A 23,861-nucleotide genomic window follows, 5' to 3' on the forward strand; every position below is an offset into this window, starting at 1 on the left:
ATAACAGACCCTCTTTTTCTATTTCCTCCTTAATAACATGTCCTAAAAACAATCTCATGAAGCTTGTTGTTTTTCTTATTTCAACCAAAGTCTCCTTGAATCTATAACCTTAGTCCTAATCATTCTTCCCTTATGTACCAGTTTTGGATTTAACCGTTTTCAGTTATCGCTCATTTTTCTAAAGAAAAATACATAATAATACAGCATTCTTGACTGAAAAAAACATGAATGAAATGTATGCCAACGTAACACAAATTGAAATTCGTGTAGCATGTTTTTTTACACATCTGATCTTAGTTTTACGTGGAATTGCATTGAGTAAGGTAAATCAAATATTTAAAAATATGGATGAGTTGAAAATGTTCAGGGCCTGATTTAGATTTTGGCAGACGGGTTACTCTGTTACACCGGTGCCAGATAGCCCGTCCGCCGAAATATAAATCCCATTGGATATAATGGGCTATATATTTCGGCAGACGGGCTGTCCGTCACCGTTGTGACTGAGTAACCTGCCCGAAGAAATCTAAATCAAGCCCTTAGTGTCCAGATATGCTGCAATTTTTGCACCCCAAAATTTGTTTTAATGGACAAAAATATGTAAGGATGTACTGTATATCACAATTATTAAGTTAAGTGGATGAAAGTGTTTAGAAGACTGAGCGTTTTAAAATATAATTCTGACAATGCAAATTTCCAGACACAGATGTAATAAAAGGACCAGTAGAGACCGCCCTAACAGAACCTCTCATGTTGGCATCTCAACAGCAACTGCTTGTGTGCGCTTAACAGAATGGTACAATAAATTTAAGGTGACATCAGTAAGTGCTGGATATAAACAAAACATTCCTGCACAAGCACACCACAAGGTAACATTAATTAGAATTATGATCATTCTAATAAATGTGATAATTTATAATATAATTTACTATAATATGGAACCATAATAATGAAATGTTACGTGATAATATATAGTATTATATATAAAATATAATTATATTTATGTATATATATATATATATATATATATATATATATATGTTCGGTGATATGTGTAGCTGCAGATACACATGCTGTGCATTATACTTCTGCCATCTAGTGTTCGGCTCGGAGTGTTACAAGTTGTTTTTATTCGAAGAAGTGTATTCGGGGCACAGGATCGAGTGACTCCTCCTCTTCGGTTCCATTGAGCATGGGCATCGACTCCATGTTAGATTGTTTTCTTTCCGCCGTCGGGTTCGGACGTGTTTCCTTTCGCTCAGAAAGTTCGATTCGGAAAACTTTGAAAACGCTTAATTTTCATCGGTATTGTATCAATCGGGTTTATATCTTCCATCAACACATCAGTACCGTCGGAGAAGACAACTCTACTCGCCCTTCGGGGTGCACGCGCCCAACTCGGGCCGACCACGTGGAAGCCTTATGGATCGGACTCCACTCCGGTTCAGTCCTCGGTGCCATGCAAAATATCCTTATACAGACCAACATTCCATCTGTAATCTTTGCCTTTCCCCAGATCATCGGGAAGAAAATTGTGAGGCCTGTCAATCTTCCATTCCAAAAAAGAATCTTCGAGACAGGAGGGCACGAAGACTCGAGATGGCGTCCAGGAGCTCCGAACATCTCGACGTGAAGGAGGAAGAAATCATGCAGACATCAGTTTCCGTTCGAGGTACAGACTCCGAACAGGAATCCTAGGAGGACATACCGGTCATGGCGGGACAACATGTGAATACGCTTGTCCCTGTACCATCACAAAGACCGAAACATAAGGCCTTGGGTACGCCACTGCCAGAAGGCCGTGGCTTGGCCCGGAAAAAGACATCCGTGACCAAACTGCCAGTTCGGCACCGAAAAAGGCCACTCCTCCGAAACCATCGGCGGCGATAAAAGGCTCCATGTCCGACTCAAGCAAACACCATTTTTCGGAGTCGAAAATGTAGAAATCTCTTTCGGAGCCGAGAACATCCACTGCACCATCTTTTTCGATACCGAAAAAGCCGGCTTCGGAGCTGAAAAGAGCAGGTTACACAGAGGAGCATGGACTTTCAAAGAAACTAAAAGAAAGCCACAAAACCTCTGAAGAGGAGTCTCAAGTACAGCCAATACTTGAAGTAATGGACGAAAGGCAAGTCAGGATTCATATCCACAAAGAAACAGGAAGAGTCCTAACAGCACCTCCTCTAAAACCTAAAAGAAAGCTAGCCTTTCAGGATGAGTTGGACACTATGCAGCCACCAGCTAAAGTGCCAAAGGAGAAACCACTACCTCCTCAATTCTCTCCTCCTCATTCTCCTCCTCACTCTCCATACCTGCATACCTCTCCTCCTACCAGTCCTACACCAGTGCAGTCACCATCACACTCTTTTGACTCACAACAGGACAATGTAGATCCATGGGATCTTTATGATCCAGATCCCATTCCTAGCAATGACCCAGACAGCTATCCCTCTCAGCCTTCACCACCTGAGGATAGCACTGTGTATAATCAGGTTATAGCTAAGGCTGCAGCTTACCCTGGGGTCACCATGCACACTGAACCGTTAGAAGAGGATTTTTTTGTTTAATACCCTCTCCACACATTCAAAATATCAGTGCCTTCTCATGCTCCCAGGCATGTTAAAACACGCCGATCAAATATTTAACGAGCCATTTAAGGCACTTATAATTACACACAGGATAGAGAAAAAGTACGAACCACCTCCCTCTGATCCTGATTACATAACACAACAAGTTCCTCCAGATTCAGTTGTAGTCAGCGCTGCCAGAAAAAGGGCAAACTCCCAGTCATCAGGAGATTCACCCCCCACCAGACAAGGAAAGCAGAAAAGTTTGACGTGGCAGGGAAGAGAGTTGCATCTCAAGCAGCGAATCAGTGGAGGATAGCTAACTCACAAGCACTTTTAGCTAGATACAACAGGGTCCATTGGGATGAGATTCAAGACATAATTCAGCATCTCACCAAAGAACATCAGAAGAGGGCAGAGCAGGTGGTTGAGGAAGGGCAAGCCATCACGAATAGTCAAATTCGATCTGCCCTACACGAGGCAGACACCGCTGCCTTAAGTGTCAACACTGCAGTAACAATAAGAAGGCATTCATGGCTCAGGTTCTTGGGCTTTAAACCCGAAGCAAGCGGTGTTAAATATCCAAGTCAATAAAAAACTACTTTTTGGCCCAGAAGTTGACACAGCCATTGAGAAATTGCACAAAGATTCAGACACCCCAAAAGAAGTGGGTGCACTATACTCCACACCATACAGGGGGATCTTTTCGGAAACCTCAGTTTAGAGGTGGATTTCGAACACAAACAGCAGAGGCATCCACATTGCAGTCAAAACCAACTTACCAACCACAATACCAATGAGGTGGTTTTAGGGGCACATATGGGGGCAGTATCCCAGAAATAGAGGGAAATTTCAAACCTCTAAACAAACTCACAGTACCCTAAGCAGTGACTTGTCTCATCCCCTTCGACTCCACACCTCTCCTGTGGTATGCTAACAAATGGAAAAGATTTGTAGGAAGTTGGCTCTGTATATACTATCTCAAAGTAAGAGATAGTGTGCACAGAGTCCAAGGGTTCCCCTTAGAGGTAAGATAGTGGCAAAAATTAGATAATTCTAATGCTCTATTTTGTGGTTGTGTGGTCGAGCAGTAGGCTTATCAGAGGGTAGTGTTAAGCATTTGTTGTACACACACAGGCAATAAATGAGGAACACACACTCAAAGACTTAACTCCAGGCCAATAGTTTTTACATAGAAAAATATATTTTCTTAATTTATTTTAAGAACCACAAGGTCAAGATTTGAAGTAAAGACATAAAATGCAAGGTACTCCACACAGGTAAGTAGGTAAGTTAGGAACTTTGAATTAGAGCAATAACATATACAGTTTTTGTTAAAATGGCAATAACTGCAATAAGTATTGGTTAGATTGTGAGGTAAGTGAGACATTTACAAGTCTCAGTTCCTGGGCATAGGCAGCCCACCATTGGGGGTTCAAGGCAACCCCAAAGTTACCACACCACCAGGTCAGGTGCAGAGGTCAAAGAGGTGCCCAAAACACATAGGCTGAACAGGTGTGCTCCGGTTCCAGTCTGTCAGCAGGTAAGTACCCGTGTCCTAGGGGGGCAGACCAGGGGTTTTTTGTAGAGCACTGAGGGGACACAATTAGGCACACAAAACACACCCTCAGCGGCACAGGGGCAGCCGGGTGCAGTGTGCAAAGCAGGTGTTGGGTTTTGTATAGGTTTCAATGGAGGGACCCGAGGGTCACTCTAGTGGTGCAAGCAGGCAAGGGGGGCTTCTTGGGACAGCCACCACCTGGGCTAGGCAGAGGTTCACCTGGGGGGTCCCTCCTGCACTGAGGTTCGGTTCCTTAAGGTCCTGGGGGGTGTGGGTGCAGTGCTTGGTCCAGGCATTGGGTCCCTTGTTACAAGCAGTCGCGGTGAGGGGGGCCTCTGGATTCTCTCTGCAGGTGTCGCTGTGGGGGTCCAGGGGGGTCGTCTTGGGCTACACACGGGGTCGCAGTCGCCGGGGAGTCCTCCCTGTGGTGTTGGTTCTCTGGATCTCGAGCCGGGGGCGTCGGGTGCAGAGTCTCATGCTTCCGGCGGGAAGAGTGAGTTCTTTAAAAGTTGCTTCTTTGTTGCAAAGATGTTGCTGTTGTTGAGCAGAGCCGCTGCTCACCGGAGTTTCTTGGTCCTGGGGGTCAAAGCAGACCTCTAAGGATTCAGAGGTCACTGGCCGCTGTTTGATGCGTCGCTGGTTGCAGGTTTTCGACTCCGGAGACAGGCCGGTAGGGCTGGGGCCAAAGCAGTTATCGTCCATCGTCTCTGCAGGCTTGTTGGTCAGCAGTCCTTCTTTGTAGTTCAGGTTGCAGGAATCTGATTTCCTGGGTTGTTTGGTGCGCCTAAATACTAAATTTAGGGGTGTGTTTAGGTCTGGGAGGGCAGTAGCCAATGGCTACTGTCCTGGAGGGTGGCTACACCCTCTTTGTGCCTCAACCCGGAGGGGAGAGGGGCACATCCCTAATCCTATTGGGGGAATACTCCAAAACCAAGATAGAGGATTTCTAAAGCCAGGGGTCACCTCCGCTCAGGGCACCTTAGGGGCTGTCCTGACTGGTGGGTGACTCCTCCTTGTTTCCTAATTATCTCCTCCAGCCTTGCCGCCAAAAGTGGGGGCAGTGGCCGGAATGGTGGGCACCTCCACTAACTGGGATGCCCTGTGGTGCTGTAACAAAGGGGGTGAGCCTTTGAGGCTCACCGCCAGGTGTTACAGTTCCTGCAGGGGGAGGTGTGAAGCACCTCCTCCCATTACAGGCCCTGTTCCTGGCCACAGAGTGACAAAGGCACTCTCCCATGTGGCCAACAACTCGTCTGGTTGTGAGAGCCTGGCAGAAACTGGTCAGCCCCACGCTAGAAGTCTGATTGGTATTCAGGGGGCATCTCTAAGATGCCCTCTGGGTGCATGTTACAATAAATTGCACACTGGCATCAGTGTGCATTTATTGTGTTGAGAAGTTTGATACCAAACTTCCCAGATTTCAGTGTAGCCATTATGGAACTGTGGAGTTTGTGTTTGACAAACTCCCAGACCATATACTCTTATGGCTACCCTGCACTTACAGTGTCTAAGGTTTTGCTTAGACACTGTAGGGGCATAGTGCTCATGCACATATGCCCTCACCTGTGGTATAGTAAGGCCTGCTAGAGGGGTGACTTACCTATGCCACAGGCAGTGTGAGGTTGGCATGACACTCTGAGGGGAGTGCCATGTCGACTTAGTCTTTTTCTCCCCACCAGCACACACAAGCAGTGAGGCAGTGTGCATGTGCTGAGTGAGGGGTCCCCAGGGTGGCATGAGACATGCTGCAGCCCTTAGAGACCTTTCCTGGCATCAGGGCCCTTGGTACCAGGGGTACCAGTTACAAGGTACTTATCTGAGTGCTAGGGCTGTGCCAGTTGTGGAAGCAAAGGTACTGTTTAGGGAAAGAACACTGCTGCTGGGGCCTGGTTAGCAGGGTCCCAGCACACTTTGAATCAAAACTTAGCATCAGCAAAGGCAAAATGTCAGGGGGTAACCATGCCAAGGAGGCATTTCCTTACAACATTTGTATATTACTGTCAATCTAAACAGATTGCCCCTCTTACAGCATCAATACAGGATATTGTATGCTATTTACTTCATTTACAGAAATCAAATTTAGCATTCTCTTCCATTAAAATACATTTCACTGCAATTTCACCATATTTACAAAATATACAGCACAGCTCTTTATCTAGAGTTCCTGTTAATAAAGTTTTCATGGAAGGCTTAAAACGCATCATTCCACCCAGGACACCTCCAGTTCCCTCTTGGAATTTAAACATAGTGCTTAAGCGACTTATGGGTCCACCATTTGAACCTATGCACTCATGTCAAATGCAATTCTTAACATGGAAGGTTGGCTTCCTAGTGGCAGTTACATAGTTGCGAAGAGTCAGTGAAATTCAAGCCTTCACTATTGAAGAACCGTTCATACAAGTACACAAACATAAAGTTGTACTAAGAACAAACCCCAAATTTCTTCCAAAGGTAGTATCGCCTTTTCGTAAAAATAAAAAAGTGGGAACTGCCAGTCTTCTTCCCACAGCCAAATTCTGTGGCAGAAAGAGCTCTACATACATTAGACATTAAAAGAGCACTCATGTACTATATAGACAGAACATAACCATTCAGAAAAACTAAACAGCTGTTTGTAGCTTTTCAAAAACCTCATACAGGTAACCCCATTTCAAAACAGGGATTAGCAAGATGGATTGTAAGATGCATCCAAAAATGCTACGTTAAAGCCAAAAGACAACTCTTAGTCACTCCTAAAGCACATTCTACAAGGAAAAAAGGTGCTACAATGGCTTTTTTAGGAAATATACCAATGGCTGAAATATGTAAGCAGCTACTTGGTCAACACACATACATTCACTAAACACTACTGTGTAGATATTTTAGCAACACAGCAAGCCACAGTAGGTCAAGCTGTTCTCAGAACATTATTTCAAACAACTTCAACTCCTACAGGCTTACCACTGCTTTTATGGGAGGACAAACTGCTTTGTAGTCTATGCACAGCATGTGTATCTGCAGCTACACATGCCACCGAACGGAACATGTCACTCACCCAGTGTACATCTGTTCGTGGCATGTTCCGCTGCAGATTAACATGCACCCTCCCACCTCCCCGGCAGCTTGTAGTCGTTTAAGTTAACATCACTTGTACATATGTATCTATATATGGATAGATTTGCATTAGCATGGACATCTCTTTTCTTTTTCACCTATATACTCTATCACTCCTGCCTTACCCTCTGCGGGAAAACAATCTAACATGGAGTCGATGCCCATGCGCAATGGAACCGAAGAGGAGGAGTCACTCGATCCCGTCACTCAAACACTTCTTCGAAGAAAAACAACTTGTAACACTCTGCGCCCAACACTAGATGGCAGACGTATAATGCACAGCATGTGAATCTGCAGCGGAACATGCCACGAACAGATGTACACTGGGTAAGTGACATTTTCCATATAAACAGACATTTGAGGTGAGCAAATCTAGAGTGTCGCTGGTGTTGCAGGGTGCTCCTTACTAGAGCAGCTCTCCACCTAAAATTGGGAACTTCCCAGAGTTCTCCTTTGTTTTTTGCATAATTTATGCGTCGCTCTATCCCTGCAAGGGTGTCAGGATACTTCAATTCGATTTCCTCAGAAGCAGAAGATAACTCCTCAGTCCCGACCCGAGCTACTCACAACGAATATTAATCCTTCGTGCTGAGTACCCCGGAGGGGGAAAGGGGAATGGGATGGTAGAGAGACTGCCACAGAGATGATGAACGCCAGTACTCAGTCTGCCTCTTCACATCTAAGATTGGATACAGCACCTGCAAGAGTCACAGTCGCAATTACTAGGGACATACAACATTAGTTTTTCACTTTCTACTCTCAACACTTAATTCTCTTTAATTCTATTATTTCTTCACTCACCCTGAGTTCTCTGTAGCCTTGCTTCTCTCTATAAATGATAGCTCTTCTTAAAAAATGCTTATTACTGATTCTGGAAGAACTTCTCAACCTTTGTTAGAGATTGGTTTTATGTTGCTATATATATATATATATAGTTGGTGATAATGCGTTCTTCAAATCAGCTGATGTTATTTAATTTCTCCTGTCTTATTGAGACTTCTGCCAATACTTGTATTTGTAAATGCTTGTTTATTAAAGTTCGTTTCTCCTTTCTTACTTCGACATTTGTTGATAACTTGTATTTGTAAATGCTTGTTTATTACAGTTAGTTTCTCCATCCTTACTTCGACATCTGTCGATAACTTGTAGTTGTAAATGCTTGTTTATTTAAGTTCGTTTCTCTTTTAAACTCTATTTTGGTTTATTACCATTGAATTTGTAAATGCTTATTTGTTAACAGTTCGTTTCTCCTTTAAACTTGGCCTTTGTTTATAACCTTGACATTTGTAGATACTTGCTCTTTTAAAGTTCGTTTTTTCTTTGACTTTAATATCTTAAACAAGAACCTTGTAAACATAAGGTTAATTCATACATTAACTCTGTAGCCTTGCCGACTTCCACAAGAACGGTCTACTATCAAACTCTTCGAATAAACCTTGACAATATTTATCTGTTTTCTGTAATATAATCTTCAAATGTAATTTTACCTCACAGGAGTTTCTGTTCTGAAGCGCGCTCTCTCTCCACACAGCTGATTCCTGTCAGACCTCAGTTGAAGTGCAAGGCTTCCAGCTGGAGAGCTCGTAACCTAGCAACCAACCGATTGCAAGACTAGAATTGTAACTAACCTTCAGGACTCACAGCGGCCATCTTGGATCTTCGCTTCTTGATTCTTCCTTTGAAATAAGCGCAAGATTACTCTGCAAACCTTCTTCCAGTTTGGGCTTTGCTGTCTCCACTGAGGATATCTCTTTGCTTTCCTCATGCACTTCTTTGATTTGACTTGGCAAGTTTGTGTGGTCATGACAGTACTCCCCCTCAAGGAACAGTTCTCCAATTTAGGTTTGCTTGGGTAGGTTCTATGAAAGTTTCTCACTAATCTTGAAGCATGGACATACTCGTGCGGCTCCCAGGATCGTTCCTCTGGACCATAACCTTTCCAATCAATTAGATAATAAAGCTGGTCATTACGGATTTTGGAATCTAAGATTTGATTGACCTCATACTCTTCTGCAGAGCTAATCTGGATAGGAATTGGAGGGGAGTTTTGACGTAAATTTGGAGGACTATTCTTTAACAAGGAGACATGGAAAACAGGATGTATCTTTAGATGAGCTGGCAACTGCAATTTAACTGCCACTGGATTGATCATCTTGTCAACTTTGAATGGGCCTGTAAATCGTGGCTGAAATTTGCGATTTCCTTTGAGAAGTAAATGACGAGTGGATAACCAAACTTTGTCTCCTTTCGAATAAATGGGACTCTCTCTTCTTTTTCTATCAGCCTGAGTCTTATATGAGTCTTTTGCTTGAATTATGTTTTTTCTATCCCTAACTAACGTGGTCTGCAAATCCCTCACCATCTCTTCTACTACAGGCACTGAATCATCTTCTTTACCCAACATTACATTTGGATGTCTACCATGGTTCAGATAAAAGGGGGAGAACCCAGTGGTGGAATGAACAGCATTATTGTAAGCAAATTCAGCTGCCCACATCAACTCGGGCCATTCCTTCTCTTTATCGAATAAATTGAGTCTTAAATACTGTTCTAACTCTTGATTCACTCTCTCTGTTTGCCCATCGGTTTCAGGATGGTAACTGGTAGAGTAACAAGAATCAATTCCTAATCTTTTACTAAAGGCCTTCCAAAAGCGAGAAACAAATTAGGAACCCCTGTCTGAAACTATAATTTTTGGGATACCATGGGCGCGTACTATGTGTTGTGTAAACAACTGTGCAACCTGTGGGGCTCGAGGGATTTCTTTCAAAGGAATGAAATGTGCCATTTTAGTGAAAGTGTCTACAAAAACTAGGATAGTGTTAAAACCTTGGCTACTATGGAGGTCCACTATAAGATCCATAGTAACAGTATGCCAGGCATGGGGTGCAGTGGGCAAAGGTCTTAACAGACCTTGTGAAGCTGTTCTATTTGATTTCCCTCTTTGACATTTGTCACAAGTTGACACATATTGTCTTATCTGAGTTTTCATTTTTGGCCACCAAAATTCTCGTTGTATTAGATTTTGAGTCTTTTGAATTCCTTTGTGTCCAGCCAATTGATCGTCATGATAAGCCTGAACAATTTTTTCTTGCAGCTCCACAGTCGGAACATACAGTGCACCTTTAAAGTATGGCAAACCTTTTTTGATTTCTCTTCCATGGCCTTCTTTGGACCACTTCAGCATTCCTTCGAATGTTAAGTTTTCTTGAATTTCTTTGGATACATTTTCATACAATATGGCAGATATGAACTTCTCTTGTGGAATAATCAATTCTTTTTCTGGAGGCTCTTTAACTGCACCGGTATCAATTCGAGATAGAGCATCTGCCTTCCCATTTACTTTTCCTGGTCTGAAAGTGATAACAAAATCAAAGTCTGCAAAATATAGGGACCAACACAGTTGTCTAGCTGTTAGAGTTCGAGCTGATTTTAAAACTGTAAATTTTGGTGGTCCGTGTAAACGGTCACTTTATGCTTAGCTCCCAAAATGTAATGCCTCCACTCACGAAAAGTTTCTTTGACTGCCAATAGCTCCTTATCCGCAATTGAATAATTTATCTCTGGTGGTGTTAATTTTCGAGAGAAATAGGCCACTGGATGTAATTGACCTGTATCTTTATGACGCTGGGAAAGGATACCTCCTATGGCAACATCTGAAGCATCTGCCTCCACATAATATGGATCATCTGGATTGGGGTGGAGCAAGATTGGAGCTGAGACGAAGGAATTCTTCAAAAAATTAAAAGCATTTTCAGCTTCTTTTGTCCACTCAAACTTCACTCCTTTCTTCAACAATCGAGTAATGGGTGTCACAGTTTGAGAAAAATTGGATATGAATCTTCGATAAAAATTAGCGAACCCCAAGAAACTCTGGATCTCTTTGACATTGCAAGGAGAAGGCCAATGTTGCACTGTCTTTATCTTGGCAGGATCCATACTAACTCCTTCTGGTGACAAAATGAATCCTAAGAACTCAACTCGTTCCACATGAAATGCACACTTTTCCAATTTTACATAGAGATGGTTTTCTTGCAACCTTGTGAGGATGGATCGAACATGGGAAATTTGCTCCTATAGATTGTCGGAAAAGATTAAAATGTCATCTATATAAACCACGGCAATCCGGTCGAGGAATTCTCGTAATATATCATTAACGAAATGCTGGAAGGCAGCGGGAGCATTGCATAACCCATAAGGCATCACTTGATATTCAAATAATCCGTATCGAGTCCGAAAAGCGGTTTTCCATTCATCCCCTGAAGCCACTCAAATCAAATGATATGCTCCTCGCAGGTCCAATTTGGTGTAGATTCTAGCATTCTTTACTTGATCTAATAAAACTGACACTAAAGGCAGTGGGTATCGATTCTTGATGGTAACCTGATTGAGGGCTCGATAATCAATGCAAGTTCGAAGACTGTCATCCTTCTTTGGTATGAAAAATGGTGGGGATGACACTGGAGATTCAGAAGGACGAATAAAACCATTAGCAAGATATTGATCCAAATACTCCTTTAAATGTTGATTCTCTGCTTCGGTCAATGCGTATATTCTGCTACATGGCAATATCGCACCTGGCTCCAGTTCAATTTTGCAGTCGTAGGGTCGATGTGGTGGCAATTTCTCAGCCTCCTTTTCATCAAAAACGGCGACTAAATCCTCATATTCTTTTGGGATTTCTGCTGTCTTTAGTGCACAGATCATTGAAGAGTGTGATGATAAACAGGCCGCTTGGGACTTGGTGGACACTTCCACTCTATCATGAAAGCAATTCTCTTTGCAGTAAGATGAATTCATCTTGATCGTTCTTTTGCTCCAATCAATTTGTGGATTATGTTCTGTAAGCCAGGGCAGACCCAAAATGAGTTGAAATTGTGGAGCATCTATCAAATTAAAGATTATCTGCTCCTGATGTCCACCAAAACCTTGCATCTGAATTGGTTCGGTCTCATGGGAAATGGGTCCTGAAGAAAGATTGGTTCCATCCACAGCTCTTACTACTTCCAAAGTAGATTTCTTGATAAATCGAATACCCATTTTACAAGCGTATTTGATATCACAGAAGTTGCCCGTAGCTCCAGAGTCTATCATAACTGAGATCCCTTGAATTTCCTTCTCAAGGGTCTTAACTGATACTGTTTGTACCAAATGTGGCGCTGCGGTTTGTAAGGTATTCGCCACTCGTTGATCTAAAGGACTTGTCTTGGGTTCTGCTTTCATCAGGGCAACTCCCTCTACTGATGAAGCTGGCCTTTGCCTTTTCCCGACTGAAGAGCTTTGGGTTTCTTGGGACAGTTTTTAACAAAATGCCCAGATGCACCGCAATATAAACATAGTTGATTCACTCTTCTTTTCTCTTTTTCTTCCTTACATAAAGGACCTCGGATGGAACCAATTTGCATTGGTTCTTCTATTGTTATCCCTTCTCCGGCTCTCGTATGATAATTTCTTACACAATCAATTCTCAGGGGAAATGGTCGATACTCTCTTCTCTTTTCTGCTCTTCGTTCAGTTAACCGGTGGTCAATCTGTAACACAAGATCAATTAACTCCGAAATTTCGGTGGGTCTATTTGGAACTTGTGCTAAGGCATCTTTCAATTCATCTCTCAGTCCACGATAAAATATGGCGGCTCTTTTTGACTCCGGCCAGGCAGTCTCTACAATGAGTTTATTGAAATGAGCCAGATAGGCTCCTAGATCTTTATTACCTTGCCTGATTTTCAGTAGTTCATTGTCAGTGGCTTGAGCTGCAGTTCGCCGATCAAATATTCTTAAGAACTCTTCCTTGAAATTTTGGAAATTATATCAAACAGGATCGTTTCTGAAATTATTGGCATGGACCATGTGGCCGCATTTCCTGTCAGATAAGACCATATAAATGCCACTTTGGACTGGTCTTTGGAAAAAATGACTGGTCTACATAAAAAATGCAATGAGCATTGAGTCAGAAAAATCTGCGCCTTATTTGGATCCCCACCGAAGCGCTCGGGTTGAGCCAAAGGAATAATAGGGGAAACCGCATGAATTACTTGAGTGGATATACCTGCAGACTGTGAAGGGCTAGGGATTTGTGAAAACACAGATTCATTTGATTTAGCGGTGTTCCCTAACTCATTTATTCGCTGTTTTATTTCTACTGTTTCTTCTATGGTGTTATTTAATTGTTTCTGTAACCCTTCCAAAACGGTGGCTAATGCTTTTATATCAATTCCTACTGCCATTCTGCTCAGGAGGAAATCAGTTTTTTCCCTAAAATTAGGGTGTTGGCACTTCAATCTGTCAGGATACTTCAATTCGATTTCCTCAGAAGCAGAAGATAACTCCTCAGTCCCGACCCGAGCTACTCACAACGAATATTAATCCTTCGTGCTGAGTACCCCGGAGGGGGAAAGGGAAATGGGATGGTAGACTGCCACAGAGATGATGAACGCCAGTACTCAGTCTGCCTCTTCACGTCTAAGATTGGATACAGCACCTGCAAGAGTCACAGTCGCAATTACTAGGGACATACAACATCAGTTTTTCACTTTCTACTCTCAACACTTAATTCTCTTTAATTCTATTATTTCTTCACTCACCCTGAGTTCTCTGTAGCCTTGCTTCTCTCTATAAATGATAGCTCTTCTTCAAAAATGCTTATTACTGATTCTGGAAGAACTTCTCAACCTTTGTTAGAGATTGGTTTTATGTTGCTATATATATATATATATAGTTGGTGATAATGCGTTCTTCAAATCAGCTGATGTTATTTAATTTCTCCTGTCTTATTGTGACTTCTGCCAATACTTGTATTTGTAAATGCTTGTTTATTAAAGTTCGTTTCTCCTTTCTTACTTCAACATTTGTTGATAACTTGTATTTGTAAATGCTTGTTTATTACAGTTAGTTTCTCCATCCTTACTTCGACATCTGTCGATAACTTGTAGTTGTAAATGCTTGTTTATTTAAGTTTGTTTCTCTTTTAAACTCTATTTTGGTTTATTACCATTGAATTTGTAAATGCTTATTTGTTAACAGTTCGTTTCTCCTTTAAACTTGGCCTTTGTTTATAACCTTGACATTTGTAGATACTTGCTCTTTTAAAGTTCGTTTTTTCTTTTACTTTAATATCTTAAACAAGAACCTTGTAAACATAAGGTTAATTCATACATTAACTCTGTAGCCTTGCCGACTTCCACAAGAACGGTCTACTATCAAACTCTTCAAATAAACCTTGACAATATTTATCTGTTTTCTGTAATATAATCTTCAAATGTAATTTTACCTCACAGGAGTTTCTGTTCTGAAGCGCGCTCTCTCTCCACACAGCTGATTCCTGTCAGACCTCAGTTGAAGTGCAAGGCTTCCAGCTGGAGAGCTCGTAACCTAGCAACCAACCGATTGCAAGACTAGAACTGTAACTAACCTTCAGGACTCACAGCGGCCATCTTGGATCTTCTCTTCTTGATTCTTCCTTTGAAATAAGCGCAAGATTACTCTGCAAACCTTCTTCCAGTTTGGGCTTTGCTGTCTCCACTGAGGATATCTCTTTGCTTTCCTCATGCACTTCTTTGATTTGACTTGGCAAGTTTGTGTGGTCATGACAGTACTCCCCCTCAAGGAACAGTTCTCCAATTTAGGTTTGCTTGGGTAGGTTCTATGAAAGTTTCTCACTAATCTTGAAGCATGGACATACTCGTGCGGCTCCCAGGATCGTTCCTCTGGACCATAACCTTTCCAATCAATTAGATAATAAAGCTGGTCATTACGGATTTTGGAATCTAAGATTTGATTGACCTCATACTCTTCTGCAGAGCTAATCTGGATAGGAATTGGAGGGGAGTTTTGACGTAAATTTGGAGGACTATTCTTTAACAAGGAGACATGGAAAACAGGATGTATCTTTAGATGAGCTGGCAACTGCAATTTAACTGCCACTGGATTGATCATCTTGTCAACTTTGAATGGGCCTGTAAATCGTGGCTGAAATTTGCGATTTCCTTTGAGAAGTAAATGACGAGTGGATAACCAAACTTTGTCTCCTTTCGAATAAATGGGACTCTCTCTTCTTTTTCTATCAGCCTGAGTCTTATATGAGTCTTTTGCTTGAATTATGTTTTTTCTATCCCTAACTAACGTGGTCTGCAAATCCCTCACCATCTCTTCTACTACAGGCACTGAATCATCTTCTTTACCCAACATTACATTTGGATGTCTACCATGGTTCAGATAAAAGGGGGAGAACCCAGTGGTGGAATGAACAGCATTATTGTAAGCAAATTCAGCTGCCCACATCAACTCGGGCCATTCCTTCTCTTTATCGAATAAATTGAGTCTTAAATACTGTTCTAACTCTTGATTCACTCTCTCTGTTTGCCCATCGGTTTCAGGATGGTAACTGGTAGAGTAACAAGAATCAATTCCTAATCTTTTACTAAAGGCCTTCCAAAAGCGAGAAACAAATTAGGAACCCCTGTCTGAAACTATAATTTTTGGGATACCATGGGCGCGTACTATGTGTTGTGTAAACAACTGTGCAACCTGTGGGGCTCGAGGGATTTCTTTCAAAGGAATGAAATGCGCCATTTTAGTGAAAGTGTCTACAAAAACTAGGATAGTGTTAAAACCTTGGCTACTATGGAGGTCCACTATAAGATCCATAGTAACAGTATGCCAGGCATGGGGTGCAGTGGGCAAAGGTCTTAACAGACCTTGTGAAGCTGTTCTATTTGATTTCCCTCTTTGACATTTGTCACAAGTTGACACATATTGTCTTATCTGAGTTTTCATTTTTGGCCACCAAAATTCTCGTTGTATTAGATTTTGAGTCTTTTGAATTCCTTTGTGTCCAGCCAATTGATCGTCATGATAAGCCTGAAGAATTTTTTCTTGCAGCTCCACAGTCGGAACATACAGTGCACCTTTAAAGTATGGCAAACCTTTTTTGATTTCTCTTCCATGGCCTTCTTTGGACCACTTCAGCATTCCTTCGAATGTTAAGTTTTCTTGAATTTCTTTGGATACATTTTCATACAATATGGCAGATATGAACTTCTCTTGTGGAATAATCAATTCTTTTTCTGGAGGCTCTTTAACTGCACCGGTATCAATTCGAGATAGAGCATCTGCCTTCCCATTTACTTTTCCTGGTCTGAAAGTGATAACAAAATCAAAGTCTGCAAAATATAGGGACCTACACAGTTGTCTAGCTGTTAGAGTTCGAGCTGATTTTAAAACTGTAAATTTTGGTGGTCCGTGTAAACGGTCACTTTATGCTTAGCTCCCAAAATGTAATGCCTCCACTCACGAAAAGTTTCTTTGACTGCCAATAGCTCCTTATCCGCAATTGAATAATTTATCTCTGGTGGTGTTAATTTTCGAGAGAAATAGGCCACTGGATGTAATTGACCTGTATCTTTATGACGCTGGGAAAGGATACCTCCTATGGCAACATCTGAAGCATCTGCCTCCACATAATATGGATCATCTGGATTGGGGTGGAGCAAGATTGGAGCTGAGACGAAGGAATTCTTCAAAAAATTAAAAGCATTTTCAGCTTCTTTTGTCCACTCAAACTTCACTCCTTTCTTCAACAATCAAGTAATGGGTGTAACTGTTTGAGAAAAATTGGATATGAATCTTCGATAAAAATTAGCGAACCCCAAGAAACTCTGGATCTCTTTGACATTGCAAGGAGAAGGCCAATGTTGCACTGTCTTTATCTTGGCAGGATCCATACTAACTCCTTCTGGTGACAAAATGAATCCTAAGAACTCAACTCGTTCCACATGAAATGCACACTTTTCCAATTTTACATAGAGATGGTTTTCTTGCAACCTGGTGAGGATGGATCGAACATGGGAAATTTGCTCCTATAGATTGTCGGAAAAGATTAAAATGTCATCTATATAAACCACGGCAATCCGGTCGAGGAATTCTCGTAATATATCATTAACGAAATGCTGGAAGGCAGCGGGAGCATTGCATAACCCATAAGGCATCACTTGATATTCAAATAATCCGTATCGAGTCCGAAAAGCGGTTTTCCATTCATCCCCTGAAGCCACTCAAATCAAATGATATGCTCCTCGCAGGTCCAATTTGGTGTAGATTCTAGCATTCTTTACTTGATCTAATAAAACTGACACTAAAGGCAGTGGGTATCGATTCTTGATGGTAACCTGATTGAGGGCTCGATAATCAATGCAAGTTCGAAGACTCCCATCCTTCTTTGGTATGAAAAATGGTGGGGATGACACTGGAGATTCAGAAGGACGAATAAAACCATTAGCAAGATATTGATCCAAATACTCCTTTAAATGTTGATTCTCTGCTTCGGTCAATGCGTATATTCTGCTACATGGCAATATCGCACCTGGCTCTAGTTCAATTTTGCAGTCGTAGGGTCGATGTGGTGGCAATTTCTCAGCCTCCTTTTCATCAAAAACGGCGACTAAATCCTCATATTCTTTTGGGATTTCTGCTGTCTTTAGTGCACAGATCATTGAAGAGTGTGATGATAAACAGGCCGCTTGGGACTTGGTGGACACTTCCACTCTATCATGAAAGCAATTCTCTTTGCAGTAAGATGAATTCATCTTGATCGTTCTTTTGCTCCAATCAATTTGTGGATTATGTTCTGTAAGCCAGGGCAGACCCAAAATGAGTTGAAATTGTGGAGCATCTATCAAATTAAAGATTATCTGCTCCTGATGTCCACCAAAACCTTGCATCTGAATTGGTTCGGTCTCATGGGAAATGGGTCCTGAAGAAAGATTGGTTCCATCCACAGCTCTTACTACTTCCAAAGTAGATTTCTTGATAAATCGAATACCCATTTTACAAGCGTATTTGATATCACAGAAGTTGCCCGTAGCTCCAGAGTCTATCATAACTGAGATCCCTTGAATTTCCTTCTCAAGGGTCTTAACTGATACTGTTTGTACCAAATGTGGCGCTGCGGTTTGTAAGGTATTCGCCACTCGTTGATCTAAAGGACATGTCTTGGGTTCTGCTTTCATCAGGGCAACTCCCTCTACTGATGAAGCTGGCCTTTTCCCGACTGAAGAGCTTTGGGTTTCTTGGGACAGTTTTTAACAAATTGCCCAGATGCACCGCAATATAAACATAGTTGATTCACTCTTCTTTTCTCTTTTTCTTCCTTAGATAAAGGACCTCGGATGGAACCAATTTGCATTGGTTCTTCTATTGTTATCCCTTCTCCGGCTCTCGTATGATAATTTCTTACACAATCAATTCTCAGGGGAAATGGTCGATACTCTCTTCTCTTTTCTGCTCTTCGTTCAGTTAACCGGTGGTCAATCTGTAACACAAGATCAATTAACTCCGAAATTTCGGTGGGTCTATTTGGAACTTGTGCTAAGGCATCTTTCAATTCATCTCTCAGTCCACGATAAAATATGGCGGCTCTTTTTGACTCCGGCCAGGCAGTCTCTACAATGAGTTTATTGAAATGAGCCAGATAGGCTCCTAGATCTTTATTACCTTGCCTGATTTTCAGTAGTTCATTGTCAGTGGCTTGAGCTGCAGTTCGCCGATCAAATATTCTTAAGAACTCTTCCTTGAAATTTTGGAAATTATATCAAACAGGATTGTTTCTGAAATTATTGGCATGGACCATGTGGCCGCATTTCCTGTCAGATAAGACCATATAAATGCCACTTTGGACTGGTCTTTGGAAAAAATGACTGGTCTACATAAAAAATGCAATGAGCATTGAGTCAGAAAAATCTGCGCCTTATTTGGATCCCCACCGAAGCGCTCGGGTTGAGCCAAAGGAATAATAGGGGAAACCGCATGAATTACTTGAGTGGATATACCTGCAGACTGTGAAGGGCTAGGGATTTGTGAAAACAAAGATTCATTTGATTTAGCGGTGTTCCCTAACTCATTTATTCGCTGTTTTATTTGGACTGTTTCTTCTATGGTGTTATTTAATTGTTTCTGTAACCCTTCCAAAACGGTGGCTAATGCTTTTATATCAATTCCTTCTGCCATTCTGCTCAGGAGGAAATCATTTTTTTCCCTAAAATTAGGGTGTTGGCACTTCAATCTGTCAGGATACTTCAATTCGATTTCCTCAGAAGCAGAAGATAACTCCTCAGTCCCGACCCGAGCTACTCACAACGAATATTAATCCTTCGTGCTGAGTACCCCGGGGGGGGAAAGGGAAATGGGATGGTAGAGAGACTGCCACAGAGATGATGAACGTCAGTACTCAGTCTGCCTCTTCACATCTAAGATTGGATACAGCACCTGCAAGAGTCACAGTCGCAATTACTAGGGACATACAACATCAGTTTTTCACTTTCTACTCTCAACACTTAATTCTCTTTAATTCTATTATTTCTTCACTCACCCTGAGTTCTCTGTAGCCTTGCTTCTCTCTATAAATGATAGCTCTTCTTCAAAAATGCTTATTACTGATTCTGGAAGAACTTCTCAACCTTTGTTAGAGATTGGTTTTATGTTGCTATATATATATATATATATATATATATATATAGTTGGTGATAATGCGTTCTTCAAATCAGCTGATGTTATTTAATTTCTCCTGTCTTATTGTGACTTCTGCCAATACTTGTATTTGTAAATGCTTGTTTATTAAAGTTCGTTTCTCCTTTCTTACTTCAACATTTGTTGATAACTTGTATTTGTAAATGCTTGTTTATTACAGTTAGTTTCTCCATCCTTACTTCGACATCTGTCGATAACTTGTAGTTGTAAATGCTTGTTTATTTAAGTTTGTTTCTCTTTTAAACTCTATTTTGGTTTATTACCATTGAATTTGTAAATGCTTATTTGTTAACAGTTCGTGTCTCCTTTAAACTTGGCCTTTGTTTATAACCTTGACATTTGTAGATACTTGCTCTTTTAAAGTTCGTTTTTTCTTTGACTTTAATATCTTAAACAAGAACCTTGTAAACATAAGGTTAATTCATACATTAACTCTGTAGCCTTGCCGACTTCCACGAGAACGGTCTACTATCAAACTCATCGAATAAACCTTGACAATATTTATCTGTTTTCTGTAATATAATCTTCAAATGTAATTTTACCTCACAGGAGTTTCTGTTCTGAAGCGCGCTCTCTCTCCACACAGCTGATTCCTGTCAGATCTCAGTTGAAGTGCAAGGCTTCCAGCTGGAGAGCTCGTAACCTAGCAACCAACCGATTGCAAGACTAGAACTGTAACTAACCTTCAGGACTCACAGCGGCCATCTTGGATCTTCTCTTCTTGATTCTTCCTTTGAAATAAGCGCAAGATTACTCTGCAAACCTTCTTCCAGTTTGGGCTTTGCTGTCTCCACTGAGGATATCTCTTTGCTTTTCTCATGCACTTCTTTGATTTGACTTGGCAAGTTTGTGTGGTCATGACAAAGGGTTTTGGTTTGACTTATACTGGGTGCTCCCTTGTGTCTGGACAAAGCTATACCCCTCTGAAGAGCTCTAATGAGAGTGAAACACATGTCAGGGGTTGCTTTACTCATTCCAGGTTGGCTTGGATGGTATTTGACCAGTCCAAAGCTGTAATACTGTGCCTGGAGTGGTAAATGGCTTTTGTCATTTTACAGCTCAGCAAGGATGACACTATGTCAATTCTATGCTTAAAGATTTTGCTGTACAAATGGCAAAAGACTTTATCACTATCTAGCTCGGCGAGGATAGCACTGTGCTAATCCTATGCTTAAAGACTTTGCTAGATAAGCAGACATTTGGGGTGAGCAAATCTAGAGTGTCGCTGGTGTTGCAGGGTGCTCCTTACTAGAGCAGCTCTCCACCTAAAATTGGGAACTTCCCAGAGTTCTCCTTTGTTTTTTGCATATATATATATATATATATATATATATATATATATATATATATTTCTGATGGATACAACTACCTGTGGATTCCTCACCTAATGAATTCTCCCCATGCATTCGACGTAAACTTCTTTCCAGCTCTGCACGTCGGCGAGGACGTCACAATTGCCCGACTCCACGTGGCTCCGCCTGACGTCATTGTGGCAATAAGAGGCCAAAAATGGCATAAACTGACGTCAGCACGCCAGCGAGGGCCTCTTATTGCCACGTTGATGTCAGACGGAGCTGCGTGGAGTCGGGCAATTGTGATATCCTTGCCGACGTGCAGAGCTGGAAAGAAGTTTCCGTCGAATGCTACGCATGGGGAGAATTCATTAGGTGAGGAATCCACAGGTAGCTAGTGTATCCACCAGAAAAAGCGTTACTGAAGGTAAGTAACTTGCTCATATATACACACTAAAGTGACAATACTACGTTATTCTATAGATAGAATACTGTACAATTTATAATACTTCTATATAGCCTATGTATATACATAATACACTGTATAGCGCATTTTATACTGTTAAGTATTTTTTTTTGTAGAGGGGATTTAGGATATGAAATTGCAGCTTTAGTGACCGAAGAAAAAGTGCCAAACAATACTTTTTGTGTACTATAGAACACATTGTAATTGTTGGTGGAAATATCATCAGTGTATACATCTGAGTAACTGTCAAGTGAGATACCACCCAGGTATAGGAAACGTGTTTCGTTTCTCTTTTTTGTCTCTTTTTTTTTTTTTTGTTACTCCACATAGAATGATAGAAATATGTTGTAAATAGTATTCTACCAGGCACCATTAACACTTTGATGAATTGTAGTTCTATCATAAAGTATATGACAGATCTTTAAACATGTCCTTTTTTTGTCATAAAATCAGTTCACTTTAACCATAATTACTAGCTTATGTGGTTCCTTGAAATATTAGTCATTAGGAAACTTGGCGAATAGGTTGTCATCAATATTGCATGTATCCACTGTTCCAACTAATTTTACATTAACCAGTCAGTGCTGGAACACATTCACTATGTTGGACACTGTAAAATGGTGCAATGGTTTAAACCAAGAGTCCCACATTTTTTAAGATTGAGATACTGTAGGAAGTTGGCTCTGTATGTACTATTTCAAAGTAAGAAATAGCGTGCACGGAGTCCAAGGGTTCCCCTTAGAGGTAAGATAGTGGCATAAAAAGAGATAATTCTAATGCTCTGTTTTGTGGTAGTGTGGTCTAGCAGTAGGCTTAAGTAGTGTTAAGCATTTGTTGTACACACACAAGCAATAAATGAGGAACACACACTCAGACAATTCCAGGCCAATAGGTTTTTATATAGAAAAAATATATGTTTGATGGCATGTGTAGCTGCAGATACACATGCTGTGCACATCCCGCCATCTGGTGTTGGGCTCGGAGTGTTACAAGTTGTTTTTCTTCAAAGAAGTCTTTTAGAGTCACGAGACCGAGGGACTCCTCCCATTTCGACTCCATTGCGCATGGGCGTCGACTCCATCTTAGATTGTTTTTTTTCCGCAATCGGGTTCAGACATGTTCCTTTTCGCTCCGTGTTTCGGGTCGGAAAGTTAGTTAGAATCTCGGAAAAATCATCGGTATTGTTTGCGTTCGGTATCGGGTTAGTTACAACAGATCGACACCGAATTGAGAAGAGCTCCGGTGGCCCGTCGGGGTTTTTCGATTCCCGTCGGGGCCTGGTCGGCCCGGCCACGTTTCTCTTCAAGGCTGATGGAACGGACCCCATTCCGCTTCTGTCCAAAATTCCATAGCAAGTATCCATATACAGATCAACACCTGGTCTGTAACTTGTGTTTGTCACCGGAACACAGGGAGGATACTTGTGAGGCCTGTCGAGCGTTTCGGTCGAGGAAGACACTCAGGGACCGAAGAGCAAGAAGACTGCAAATGGCGTCGGCGCCGACAGGACAAGGGTGTTTCGAGGAGGAGGAAGAAACATTCTCCATCCAGGATTCGGACTCGGAGGAGGTCGATCCCGAAGAAACGCCGAAAACCGTGAGTAAGACGTTGAAACAAAAAACTCACAAAAAGACTGCCAAAGCCCAGGGGACGCCACCGCCAACAGGCCATGGCTTAACCCGAAAAGTAGGTGACCGTCCATCGGCACCGAAAAAGGGCGAGCTGGTGTCGAAGTCATCCGACTCCGGTCGAGATACAGGCACGCAGCAATCTCGGGCCCGAGAGAGTGGCTCCGAAAAGATTCGGCACCGAGACAGCGGCACCGAAATTGGTCGGCACGACGCCGAAAAGCAAAAAGATTTTGTCGGAGCCGAAAAAAGCAGCAGAAAAGGTTTCAGTGCCGAAACATCCAGCATCCGAACCGAAAATTAGTTCCTATTCAGAGGAACAAGGACTGTCCTCTCAAATGAAGACACACAGATTTGAAGAGGAATTACAAACAATAGAGCCAGATCACATGCAAAGGCGGCTCTTTATTCAAAAAGATACAGGGAAGATCAGCACTCTTCCCCCAATCAGAATGAAACGAAAACTTGCCTTCCAAAACAAGGACAAGGACAAACAGCCACAAGCAAAAGTGGCTAAACAAATAACACCACCACCATCCCCACATCACTCTCCACAACTATCACCGGTAGCCACTCCACCAATGATGCAATCCCCAACACATACAGGGATGAGTCAAGATGACCCTGACGCATGGGACCTTTACGACGCACCAGTGTCAGACAATAGTCCTCAGTGCTATCCAGCAAGACCCTCGCCACCTGAGGATAGTACAGGCTACATTCAAGTGGTATCAAG

General features: G+C 41.9%; 1 protein-coding gene across 2 annotated transcripts in view; it reads left to right on the plus strand.

Annotated features, from left to right (window-relative positions):
- The window catches only part of HELB (DNA helicase B), a 451,751-nt gene that overhangs the window by 121,609 nt on the left and 306,281 nt on the right, over positions 1-23,861 (plus strand). The window lies entirely within an intron of this gene.

This window comes from Pleurodeles waltl, chromosome 4_1 (assembly GCF_031143425.1).
Source record: "Pleurodeles waltl isolate 20211129_DDA chromosome 4_1, aPleWal1.hap1.20221129, whole genome shotgun sequence".
In the NCBI taxonomy this organism is placed as follows: Eukaryota; Metazoa; Chordata; class Amphibia; order Caudata; family Salamandridae; genus Pleurodeles; species Pleurodeles waltl.